Below are 11168 nucleotides of genomic sequence, written 5' to 3' on the forward strand. Positions count from 1 at the left end.
AGGTCACATCCCTTCTGAGGCTGTTTTTCTCCATTTCCAACTGGAAAGCTCAGTTTTGGCCTCACTGGGACACAGTTCCTTGAAATAATGGAGTTTACTGCAAGGGATGGGCAGTAATTTATCTTCTTGCATTTGGCAGGAGTAGATTTCACTAAAGGCTATTAGGGGCTGGTTTTAGCCTGAAATTGCCTAAAAATGCCTAAAAATAAACTAAATCAGTTTATTACCAAATAATATGCTTTACATTTAACTCTCCTGGTGCAAAATAAAGTCATTGCTCAAGTGGCAAATCCTCAAAATGAACGAACATGCCGAGTTTCAGAAATGTTTGGTTTTCTTTCAAGGTAGTATCAAACTCCTTCTGTTTTCTCACTAAGTTCAGTGCCTTTTTATTTTGATGGCTCTGAAAGAATCGCCAGGTAGAAACCCTTCAGATCTGTTTTGAGCTACTCCTACTTCCAAGACAACCAGCACGAAACAGTAGCACAAATCCAAGAAGTGCAATTTCCATAGGATGTCACACTTGCATGAGTAGCTGTTAATGCCAGCTGCAGCAGCCAGAATATGAATTTTCCCATTGCTAAAATTTTAGAAAGCAAAACATAAAAGTGAAGGCAGCTTTATCATTACCTGCCTGTTCTCATTTCAGAAAGCTGGCTCCCCTTACCTTCTTTAAGTATCTACTAACAATTTTTTTCATTGCAGTTCATCTTGAAAATTAATCATCATAAATTTAAAACCGTTTTCTTGCACATCTGTCAGGTTGGTAGTGCTATTTCATTTATTACAAGACCACATGACGCATCAGAGCTCAGTATTTGAACATGACATATTTTCACTTTGTTGTGATACCACATTCGAAAATTGTTCCTATCAATCTTTCACTGGAGCCAAAACTTAACTGTCTTGTTCACTGAAACATTAAATGCCAAGTCACACAGATGAATAAAAGCATTTGCAAGATGCAAACATTTGCAAAAGTTTCCTGTTGAAAGGGTCTGTAGAAGAGAATCCACCAAAGTGAACAGAGCCCAGTCAGTATCAAAATAATGATCATTTGCAATCATCTTCGCTATCAGATCTCACTGAAACTTAGATGATTTCATTAACAGGCTGAACTTTAAGTAGAATTTTGGAAGTGTTTACAGCCCTGATTTCCAAACAGTTGTGCCCTTGCCAGACTCAGCCCATGCACTGCTCCACACCCGTGACTTTCTGCATCGTTCCCAGCAAGGAGCCAAACCCCAAACAAACAGGCCAGGTACTTACAGTCCCCATAATGCATCATTTTCCCTCTAAACAGTGGCAGCAAACAGGCACCTCCAACACTGTATTACCTTCTTCTCTCATTCATGACGATGTCACACCCAGGTTCTTTGATTCTGAAAGAGAAGCATTTCCCAGGTTCTGAGGACAGAGGTACCCTGGCCAATCCATCATGCTTTGTGTGCTAATGATAGACTCATGCAGACCAGGCACCAGGAGCAGTCAGAGGCAGCAGGCATGAAAAGGAGTGAATCAACTGTCAGGGGTTGTGATCTGAAGGACTGCAAGGCTGTGATTAGAATTTTCAATCAGGACTTCCACAATCCATCACGCTACAGGGAAAGGGAGGGGGACACACATATTTCTTCATCAGCCCTTCCTGCTATGGGCAAAGCGAGTTCTGAGGCATTAAAAAAAGGGAATCTGAAAGTCTTATGCTCATAAGCAGGTGCTCTTCAGGGAGTGGAGAGTAAAGGATTTTCTGCAACTGCACAGCTACTATTTTTTGTCTGCACACTCAAGATTATGTGCAGCACAGCCTTTGAGATTATGAGAATAAAACACAGCTCTTCCTCTCTCTCCTCGTACAGGTGCACTCACAGCTACCTGAGCAAAAAGTAACCCTGGAAACCTTTGTGTGTTGTCTTTGGGGATGTGAAAAGGAATAAAAACCTCCAGGAATACTTCATCAGAATTTGCTAACATGCTCGGTGAAACTTTAGAAAACAAAAAGGCAGAGCTCTTCCTCTTTACAAGGAAAGGATTCTCATAAGCTGTACAAAATCACCTGCAGCACTTGCCAGGAGGCATTCAGTCACATCCTCCAAATGTACAAAGGACCAGCAAATTTACTGAGTGCACAAGATCACAGTGCACCAACCACGTGGGCTAACCTTGTTTTCTCTGTGGTATTTGTTTGCCTTGGTACTGCTGCCTCTGACTCAGAGAAAAATTCAATTCCACAATTCAACAGGACTTGGAGCTGGGCTGGTCCAGCAGCCTCCCTTCTGAAACCATGGGAAGCTCAAAAAAGCTCTGCAAGTATCTTGCTGCTTCTTTCCTCTCCTTCCTCACCCATAAAATGCAGCCATTCTCTCTCTCCAGACAAGAATTTTGCAAGAACTCATTCCCAAAGGGCATTTGCTGCCTCAGAGAGCCTGTCCCCACAAAAATGCCAGCCCATCAATCAGGAACTGGGTGTTGGTGGTTCAAAGGAAGTGTCCCAAGGTCTGCACTGATGTCACTACAGTTTTTGACTCTAGATCCAAGTGACAAGCTAGGCAGACTAGACATTTATTGAAATATATGAATGAAGCATTATTTCAAAAGGCAATTTTCATGTTAAACGATGAATAATGAGCAGTAAAGGCAGATCTTATTTACATAATTAATGTTTCAGTTATTGATATTCCTTCAGAGGGTCACTAGACATTTTTCTCCAAGTTAATTAATTAATAAAGCAACTCCTTTTATGTAGGTAATTGCAATCACTTCAATACTCAAAGGCATGTAAAATATCTGGCTTTTTTTCTTTAATGTTGCAACCTGAGTGACACAACGATCATTTGCATAAATATAAACACTGAATGGGTCCATTTAACTCCTGACTAGAAACAAAACCTTTGAAACTAACAGGAAAGAAATACATTAATTAGGCACAAACATGGCAATCTGTGCAAGACTACCTTTTGTCCTTGCATCACATCATATTTTCCCTAACACGAATCTCAGCTTCAAGGCATTGAACTGCTCATGGTGCAAACCTGTCCTCACTTTTAGCTGAAGATTGCTCTGAGGAGACAGAATAATTTGGGAAAGAACAGACTTTATGGAGAAACAAAGAGAAACTAGAAAGGTTTAAATGTTCAACATTTCACAGGCAACAGAAATTAAGAAATGCATTACCAAATCCTGCAAACAGAAGCCTGATGCTGCAAAAAATCTGCTACAGAAAGTCTAAGTGCCCATGTAAGTCCCACTCAAGCCAGGTGAGAGCATTACTTTGCTCAGTAGCCAAAGTTTATTTTCTCTTGCATCAGATCAGGCCTCAGGATAAAGAGTCTGGAAAGGATCACTGGCTGCACTGCTTGAGGAAGGTGGGACAGCTGAGAGGTTGTAATTTTATCACACATAATGTTCTTAAACCACTAATAACTTGTACTTATCCCGTTTCTATCTGTATCACCACACACTGCTGCCAAAAAAACATCTTCAGGGGCAGATCCAAGTGTCCTCCCAAACCTGGGCCTCAGAGACTCCTCCAAAGCCAATTATTTGTTGTTAAAATTTCATCTTGAATATGTCATTTGTTGTGTGATTTAATGAATGAGAGAGAAAGGGGTAAAAAGCGTTGATATTTGACCAGTGACACCACTGACTAGCTCATAATCAGAGTCACATCATTCTGCTATTTCCTAATCAGAAAACTGCAAGTGTCTCCACTATCAAGCATTCTGAAACATAATTTGGGATTTTTTTCCTGTTTGATAGAGTGCCTAACACCATGGGGGAAAATGAAGGCAAGGAAGGCTCCAATCCACCTCCACAGTTCTGGGGAATGGGATAGCAATAGAGATAATAAATGTTATTATTTGTATTATCCACTCATCTGCACCGTATCAGCTGCTAAAACCTTGCAAATATTCCTGACACCATCAAGAACCATTTCAACCTGCTTTCAGAATGTAAATCTCATATCTGATCTCCATCCACGAGATTATAACAAAATGTGAAATAACCTAAATATTGAAAGCCATTTCACAGAAAGTGGAAAAGGATACTGTAGGGAAAAACCCATTCCAGGCTTGCAAATTCCCTCTTTCATGTAATCCTTCTCCATATCCTTCCAGGGGACTATTTGATATCTCTCTCTCAGTGTTTTTAACCACTGCAGATCTTTTCAGAGCCAGTGGCTGGTTGTGTTTTCAACTGGTGGTTCCCATTCCAACCGTGCAGGAGTCAGGAACGCAGCACTGAGCAGGTTATGAATAAACCACTCAGGTTTTCTTTTCTGTGTTTCTCAGTAATTACTCACAGCCACTGAGCACAACAGACTTCTGCTCCTTCAGGGCTCCACTTCCCAGGGATCAATGTGCTGCAAACAGAGGCACTACAGCATTAATAGCAAGTTTTAAGCGCTCCTCACAAGGCAAGAGTCTCCTGGACAGCCTTCCTTCAGGTATCCAGGAGCTAAAGAGCTGCTCTTAGTGTAAATGTGTGCCTTTTGGCCAAAATCACACTGTCCTGAACACAAAGAAGTGACAACAGACACATCCAAGACAAGATAGAAATGAAATTCCAGATTAACAAAGCTCCATTAAATCACCTTAGCAATTCCATCTCCACAGATAACAATTTGGCTTGCAGTGGTGGGCTAAATAATGCAGCTGAACACATTAAGAATAGATCTGTATTCAGGCTGAATGGACTGTTAGCTCAGGAATAAAAGACAGGAGGGAAAAGAAATGCTGAAGTAGCTATATTCTGCCCACAGCACATTTTCTCTTCTCCTTCATCTTCCAAAACTATCATGATCATACATCTATCAACATATCATATGTTTTCCCTGTGAAACAGACAAAATAGGCCTCAAAATCTGTGTCTAATGGGCACCATCAAAAGAAATATCAATTCATCTGGATGCATAAACCATCCAGAAATCAGCGTAATCAAAAAGTGGGGCTTCTTCTTTGCCATCATCCAGTCTCTGCAACAGCACGGGCTGCTTTTATATTTGATTATTTTATCCTGCAGATACCTTCACTTCCCCTGAGTGCATTTAGCAGCAAACCCAGAGATTCCTCCTCTGCCCAAGAGGCAAGTCCCCCTCTCTCTCCCTGCAGTCAGAATTTCAGTTTTTCATGAGACAATAAAAAGTTTCTCTATTGTCAGCACTAAAAGCTTCTCCTAAAGTAGTTCTTTCTCTATGTAGCCACATTTTTTCATCAAATTTTAGTGCATGCATTTTATGAAAGTGTCTGACAACCTCAGGATTTAGGTTAGAAAAAGAAGATGAAATGTAGACTAGGCTACAGGGGGATTTCTAGGGAATACCCCACTAAAGCAGTCTCCTGAGAGCTAAGGTATCTTGCTTGCTACAAAAGCAGTAATTGTTGAGCACAGATTTTCAGTGGGCTCTGGAGGTTTAAAATCTTAGAAAGACCTAACTTCTTTCAAAACTATCTGCTGGTTTCCTCTGGATTTTATATCTGTATGGGTTCAGATGGAATACAGAAGGAATTATACACCATTAGCAAAAAACTTAAGTTGAATTTTCAATCTCCTGTAAACATCATCTAATGCTGTCAGGTTTGCTATAGAATATTTATTGTTTTGACTATCTAAAAAGAATTATTTTTTCCAGATTAAAACCAGCACTTCAAGGAGGACATAAAATTACATTATTGCCTCAAAGTAGGCAATGAAAACTTTAATGTATCTGTTCCTATCTCAGGCATACCTATGAATATTTTAAAGCACAGATATAATATTCCACCAATGTTTTTACTCCTATTTTTGCTCAAGTTAAATTATATTTTTAACTCCAAAAGGGATCCATTTGCACAGATATTTACATCACCTGCTCTATTCCAATTCTTCGGGTCCACCTTAAACATTCTGCAATGCCAGAATCCTGAATACAGTTACTTCACAAATATGTATAGCAACTTGAAAATAAAGAATTCCTACCACCCTGCCTTTTAATGCTTCATATCCCATCTTTTGTGAGGAAAACCTTGTAATTGAAAAGATTCCAGACTCATCCTTTGCGCTGCCTTTTCAGGGCGTGCTGAGCATCACACACATCCCAAAGCCTGTGAGAAGTGAGGGTGACAAGACACACTCCAGGTTTTTATTTTTTTTTCCTTTCTCAAGATTTCAGTGTTTATGTGTGACCTCCAGTGTTTAACTGATGACTAGTCAGCACATCACTTACAAAAAACAGCCACTCTCATTTCCTTTACACTCCTCCTCACAGAAATAAATCAGTATCCTGACTGATGGAAACACTTAGCTGCCAGTCACTCTGCTTTGTACCCTCGCTGCTCCCACCAGCCTGGGAGAGCTGCAGAGATGCAGGGAAGTGATTAAATTGTAACACGGAGCCCTGAGAGCAATAACTAAGTGAGCAGTTATAAACAAATAACACAGTTCTTCATAATTCAGTAAAATGCATTATCTGATTTTGTGTGTGGCTCGGAGAGCCAGTCAAAGCAGCAGTGCTTTTTTGCTAATGCAATAATGTTACTGCTTAATGGTGGAAAGCACAGGAGAGCAATACATGGCCTACAAATAAGAGTAAAATGTGCAAGCTTAACAATACAAGTTTATCTTCCTTATGAATTACCTAGGCAGTGCTTTTATCATATGAGATCCATTGTTTCCTGATCTGCAAATTACTTCCTGAATCTATTAACTATAACGGGAGAAATGTATTTTTCAGTCTTGCCCTCAGAAAAAAAAGAAAATCACAATAAATCAGTGTAAGCAGGTGAGACTGAACTGGTAACAAGTCCAAGGTATTTCAAGTGTGCAATCCCTGGCTCCCCAGAACACTAAAGGATTTTTTTTAAGGTGGGAGCACAGAGATGAAAGGATTTAAGTGTAAATTATCCAATGATAGTACAATTCTGGAGCATTACCATGTGTGTGAAGGATTATTAAAGATCAGGTAGGATTTTTTCCAGCTTTACTCAGTCACCTCCAGGGAAACGAATTCTGCAATGCTCCATAAGAAATAAAGAACAACCTGAGTATATTGAAAGACTCATGGATACAATTCCATGAACTACAAGCTTTCTTTGTAACTCCAGTACCTCAGAATGCACAACACTTTTATCACAGTCCTTGAGTTTCATGTGTCTTTGAAGGATGATATTTCCACTCCCTGACTTGGCATCTGCATGTCTTGAATTCTCTAATAAAGGCCCAAGAAGATAATATTGGTTGCATTTATACATCTTCCTCCCCCTAAATTCCAAAACCACATCCCAAACTCATTTACCTGAAGAAAATGCTTTAGACATGTACAGCCATTAAGCACACCATGATTATCATGAGGAAGATAAAAAGCCAAACTCCAGTGTAGTTTCAATTCTTCTCTCCCCCATTAACAAGAGTCAAGAGAACTCTTGGTATCAATGACCCTCATGCTCTGTCTCACAGGAGTCACCAGATAAAGCACATTTTATATTGGCTAAACCAACAGTCCCAGAGTACCTCAGTGAGTACATCAGCTGCACAAAATCCACTCTCCCAGTTACTCTTTACATCTTTGATCTCACCAAAATTTCACCAAAAATTCTGGGCGGTTTATTTATGATGTAGCTATCAACAATCACATTGCTAAATAACTCCCTTAAAATAAATTACCCATTTACATTTTCTCTACTCAAAGCCAGGGTAGGAAGCACCACCTGTGGATAAGGTTGGCTAACACTTCTCACTCCCTTTAATCACTTTGCAGCTTTGCCAGATTTTGAAATGTTCAGGGTACATTTCTACATGTCAAGTGTATCTGCTCTGGGGTGATTTTCAGGATGTCTGGGATGAATGGGTTGAAAAGCTTCTAAAATTTAGGCTCTAGGGAAATACTGTGTTTTGACCACATTAAATTATCATTTACAAACTTATATCTGAAAATTTTGCTGAGTTTTGAAACTGGGAGTAGGATTTGGTCTTCGTATCACAGATCTGGTTTTCTTGCCAATACTAAAAAAGCCACCACCAACAACCCCCTCCCCCCCAAAAGAAACAAGCCAACAAACAAACAAAAAAAAAAAAAAGCTACAAACGAAACATTCCAAGCCCTAAACTACTTAAAATTAAAAAAAGAGATTTTACATTTGTCCAGGATGACCCCTTTTTCCAAAAATCCCTCTATGTTATCAACCCTCCTGCAACCTCCAGAAAGAACTAAAATGTGCCTTCACATTCCTATAAACACTGTCCTGGAAAATGGACTATTTCTTTAATTACTGCTTTGAACTGAAATTACACAGAACAGTGGAAGTGACAGCAAGAGGTTCATCTTTCCATCAAGGCACCCAGCAAGCTGCTGAGTCTGAATGCATAAAACGGAAGAGTCAGAGCAGAGAAAAAAGGGATTGACTCTGACACGAAGTCTTGTATCACAAGAAGCAGAAGAGAAGAATTTGTGAGAGCTGTTTAATAATGGAGGACTTGGGAGGTTCAGTCTGGGAGTCAAGATGTAGAAACACCTTTGTGGGAGGGGGAGCTTAAGGGTGGATGGAGACAATAATTTATGAGAGAGGAGCTGCAGCCAGATAAGGAGCCATGAGGAAAGGAGAGGGATCAGGAAACTGGGATTAAGAACTCACACGAAGAGCTGGCACCTCATCTGCCTCTATTTAAGGTCACAAAGAGCACAGCAGAAACTGCTGTCACAGCTACTCAATTAAACAGAACAGTGTAGGTCAAAAGAAAAGAAAACCTGGTCTTGATGATGCACCTGGATCTCAACACACTAGGATTTGATGTTCCTCCCTAGAAAAGGAGCTGTATCTTCCTTACTATATTAAAAGCAAGATCATCCTACCATTACTGCTGTACTTCTTGTTGAATATCATACGCTGAATTATTCCAAATACTTAATTTCATTAGATGGATTTTCTAAGAAGACATAAATTAGGGCAATATGGTTCATAATATTTTCACTTCCTTTCCCTGTAACCCATTTCACTAGTTTTACACTTCATCAATTTAAGCATTATGGTTAATAGGTAACATTTAATTCTGTCAAAGGAGGAAAAAAATCCAAGTGTCTCATTAGGAAGCTCTGATGGCCATTTCAGAAAGTAATGCTGCATTTTCTACCTATGTCCAATAGAGATGAAGACACTGAAGTTGGAAGCACGTGCACAACTTACAGGTTTCTGTGCAGGGCAAAAGCTTTTTTACTGCTCACTTGGGCACGAGGAAAAGTGGCTCCCTAGGGGACAGAATTCCTGTGAGATTTACAGCTACACAACAGCAGTGCAAAGCACTAAACCAGAGCTCAAAAACATCTGGTTTACCACAGCTAAAAACTGAAGGCAAGTAACATTTTATTTATGTTAAGCACAACACATTCCTACATGCATATCAACAGTAATATATGAAGATTATCTAATGGCAGGAACAACAGCTCTGACTTACTCCAGGAAAAACATCAGTAAAGCCATTTTCCACCCAATACTATGCTCTGAAATGCGGCAATAATCTTTCAAACATCAACAGGTGCCAGAATATCACACAAGAACAAGAAACAGGTGAAAAAGCTTTCACAAAATATAAAGAAGGCTGAATTTTCAATTACACATAGTCTGACTTACAGTCATTGCAAACATTTACAAGGAGCTGTTCTAAAAATCTTTGTGAACGTGTGTGAACTCCACTTCTCCAAAACAAGCAAGACACATTTCTGTCACATGCTAAGAATTCTTCTACAGGTGGTGTTAGTGCCTTAAAAGCCTCAGTGATCAATCAGAATTATCACAGGAGGGGAGTCAGAGTCATGTCAGGTTTTTTGAATGACAGAAGCACGCCAGGCTTTGTACTACAAAAAGAGTGTTCAAAAATAGAATACATAACCTAATCATCTACTCACACTCCTGAAGAAGTAGGCCAGCAGATAAAAAACCTTTGAAAAAACTGACAATTAAAATGTGTCCCACTCCAGTTTATAAACACATCATTAGACTGTTTCACAAGTTGCTGTTAAATATAAAATTATTCAGTGGATAAAAGGGAGGCTGTAGGTAGTAACACATTGTACCTGTAACAGCAGCTGTTTCTTTTCTGCACCCTGACTCTTCCCTGAGCTGCTTTTCCCATTGTAATTTTTAAATTTTGGACACACTGCAACACAGCTCCTAAGGCAATAACTACAAAATGTAATAGGTCTTTAAAAAGACAACCTTTGGCATGTGAGATTTGAGGTGGGAGGGTCATAACACTCTTTTGCAAGTGCCAAAACTCTGGATTTCTCTTCCCAAGTGTGATCCACAGCACAGGAAGGACGTGGAGCTGTAGGAGTGAGTGCAGAGGCAGCACCAGGGTGATGAGAGGGATGGAGCAGCTCTGCTGGGAGGAAAGGCTGAGAGAGCTGGGATTGAGAAGAGAACCTTGGTTCAGAAGTTTCCCTCTCACAATAGTGCACAGACATGCATTTAGAAACTTCACAAGTTATTACCACTACCTCACCAAAAGGTCACGCCAGCATTCTTCATTTAAAAGAAATGTCCTTTAAAAAAGCACTTTGTGAACTCTACTAGAAACTGCAAGGCATTTCAGTCTCCCTTGTCTACTCCTCAACCTTTTATTACAACAATAAATAATATATGCAGTAGATTAATATTTAGAAGAACTTTATTCTCCTACTTGCATCATCCTTATAAATTATTCTCCTATTAATGAGTTATTTGATCTCAACATATTAGCACAAAAATTACATTGTTCTCTGTACTAATCTGTAACCTATGTGCTCGCCTTCTGCTAAAAGCTTCTCTTCAAAGTGCTATTATTAATTGTCAGGCATTGGAACTGTTCCTCCAGACATTATCCCCTTCACTTTCAAGACAGGCAGACAAGATTTTCTCCACTTTTTGCAAGTAAAGTACAAGCTAAAGTACATCTGAATACACAATTCATTCTATTTAGCACTGTGCTCTCCCTAATGTACCCAGTGTGGCCAACTCCTTACAGGAAGCAATTGCTGGAACAATTAGCACTCAGCAAGATTAATACACAACATGTTGTCATGTCTGCATTTTATCTCATGCAGTGGTAGTGGAATGATAAAGATGCAGCCCAACAGAAGTGTGCCAGCAGTGACCAAACCTCTTCAACCACCTCCTGGAACTCTAGGCTGAACTTTTTCATGCTCTGTTAATGTTAGAACT

At 39.7% G+C, this 11168-nt stretch overlaps 1 protein-coding gene across 6 annotated transcripts in view; it reads right to left on the reverse strand.

Moving 5' to 3' along the window:
• The window catches only part of DAB1 (DAB adaptor protein 1), a 213941-nt gene that overhangs the window by 120671 nt on the left and 82102 nt on the right, over positions 1 to 11168 (reverse strand). For 5 of the 6 annotated variants that reach the window (XM_031058567.1, XM_031058570.1, XM_031058571.1 and 2 more), the window contains one exon: positions 1270 to 1382. The exons of the other annotated variant lie outside the window; for it this stretch is intronic. The gene's annotated coding sequence lies outside the window, so the exon portion shown is untranslated. Of the gene's footprint in view, positions 1 to 1269; positions 1383 to 11168 lie in introns of those variants that run through there. 6 annotated transcript variants of the gene reach the window in all.

The sequence above is a fragment of the Geospiza fortis genome, unplaced genomic scaffold (assembly GCF_000277835.1).
Source record: "Geospiza fortis unplaced genomic scaffold, GeoFor_1.0 scaffold396, whole genome shotgun sequence".
In the NCBI taxonomy this organism is placed as follows: Eukaryota; Metazoa; Chordata; class Aves; order Passeriformes; family Thraupidae; genus Geospiza; species Geospiza fortis.